At 40.1% G+C, this 2,171-nt stretch overlaps 1 long non-coding RNA gene across 1 annotated transcript; it reads left to right on the top strand.

The window, feature by feature from the left end:
• The first annotated feature begins 491 nt into the window (after nt 1–491).
• LOC137465741 (uncharacterized) lies at nt 492–1,202 on the top strand. The gene is made up of 2 exons (XR_010994816.1): nt 492–1,062; nt 1,115–1,202. It is a non-coding gene; the product is annotated as an uncharacterized lncRNA (long non-coding RNA).
• The last annotated feature ends 969 nt before the right edge of the window (nt 1,203–2,171 follow it).

Raw genomic sequence — 2,171 nt, 5'->3', positions numbered from 1 at the left:
CTTGGTAAAATGTCCCTTTCCAGCTCTCTTGTAAGTCCACTTTTATAAATTGAAAGGCCATAATGAGGTCAGCCTGGAGCCTTCCCTTCTCCAGGCTGAACAGCCCCAGCTCTCTCAGCCTGTCCTCATGGGAGAGGTGCTCCAGCCCTTGGATCATCTTCATGACCCTCCTGTGGACCTCTGTGCAGACTAAAGGAAAGAAATATATGTCCTGTGCTTTATCTGGTCCCCTCTTCCAATGAAGGTAAATCTCAAGAATTAGAGAAGGGGAAGACCCAAGAAACACTCCTCTGAAATGGTAGTAGACAGAGGGAGTTGTGTAAACAGAAGCTGGACTGCTGTGAGTCTGCTGAATGTAATCTGTTAAAATTTATATCACTGCTTTTCCATTAATTCTGAAGACAGTAAATTGCAAGGTTGAGTTTGTTCTTAGTTTGTCAGTGTAGCCACTTGTCCACCATTTCCAGGAGGAAGAAATGGCTGCACTTGGACAGGAAGGCAAAATCATGATCCAGAAGCAAAGAAGGGGATTTTGCATCATAATTTGGGATTATGAAGCACTTCTTCAGAATGTGCTTTGCTAGAGAATTATTTTAAGAATTGGGATTTCTGTTTCCAGTTCTAAAAACCTTAAGAAGTTATTAGAAAATGCAAAGCTGTGTGCATCACCTTCAGAGCCACTGTGGCTAATTTATGTGTGTCTATGGGAAAAGGTGTGGCGCCTTATCCTTGCAATCTGTATTTTTCTGATGGGACAGTCCTTTCTGCAGGTTCTGGCCCCAGATCCAGTATGTTGCTTAATACCCTGAAGATTTCTGGTGGCAGGAGCAAGAGTTAAAGCAAAACCATGCCAGAGGACCTGGATCCTAGTGACACCATGGTGGCTTGAGAGGTGTCTGCTCAGTGCATGTCTCTGCTTCTGGAAAGGGAGGAGTAGGTGGGTCATGATGTGTCCTCACTGCATGGTTGAGGGTCAATTTGAGAAACCTGGATCACATTGAAGTGAACAGCTACATCCAAATCATGCAGCACAGTATTACACAGAGATCCTGTTTGGCTCGTGTGAAAACATAGTCTCCATGAGAAAAGACATCTACTCTCTCCATATGAAAAGACATTTACTCTCTCCATATGAAAAGACATCTACTCTCCACAAGGTTGATTAGCTCAAGCACAACACGGGGCAACCTACACCACCAGAGATATCTCTGTTTATGTTAAGTTGAGCTAAATCTATCTCTTATGCCTTATTACATCATGTAGACATATCCTTTCATTTTTTACGTATAAATATATGATAGCATTCATTAAAACCACCCATATCTCTTTCCTGGTAAAATTGAGCAGTTTCACATTTTAGATGACAATCAGAATTCAGGATGAAAGGAAGGGACTTTCTAATAAGGCGCCCATGCAGTCTGTGGACTGTTATGGACTCTTTTAAGTTTTTCTAGGCATATTTTCAGGTTTTTGATTGCTTGGTTCTCAAAATCCATGTACTAAATTGAAGCAGCCAGCTGATGTTTCATTTGTTCAGTGTGTATCTGTGCTGACCAGCTTTGCAGCTAGATTGAATGTTTGCTAAAATCTTCTCATCTCTGTACTGGAAAATGCCTCTTCTGAGAATTGTTCAAAACACGTGGTCAGTCCAATCCTCTTTCTAAACTGGAATATGAAACCAAAAAGAAGAGAATGGTAATTTTACAATTTTACAGTGCAGTATCTTTACAAACAATAGTTCTATATTTCTCTCAGTGAAAAATTAATAGCAGTGGGTTTCAGAAACATATTCTACAGTGGTATAAACTACATTTCAATAGACACGACAAAGAAAACTTGTCTCTTTCTCTGTGGAAAAGTTCTGTAAGAAACAAAATAGAGTTTCACTCTATTAAAAGTTTCCTTGCAAATAAGACCTCTTACATTTGATCCTCTCAAATATTTGTATCAAAAAGGGCTGTCAAATTTCTGCCAGAGGTCAGCTTGAAGTTTATTTGGGTAACTTGTTAAATTTGACTGTTGATGGCTATGCTATGACTGACTGTCACTGATCTGGCTAAGCAGCCTCATTTTTGGACAGAGAGATGTGTGGAAACACTGAGGTAGGGAGAGGACAGTTTGAGTGAGATTCAAAGATTAGATATCTGCATTTCAAGACAAGTGCATCTTAT

Source organism: Anomalospiza imberbis, chromosome 2 (assembly GCF_031753505.1).
Source record: "Anomalospiza imberbis isolate Cuckoo-Finch-1a 21T00152 chromosome 2, ASM3175350v1, whole genome shotgun sequence".
Taxonomy (NCBI): domain Eukaryota; kingdom Metazoa; phylum Chordata; class Aves; order Passeriformes; family Viduidae; genus Anomalospiza; species Anomalospiza imberbis.
Note: the sequence above shows the minus strand (reverse complement) of the source record. Positions and strands in the feature narration are given on the sequence as shown.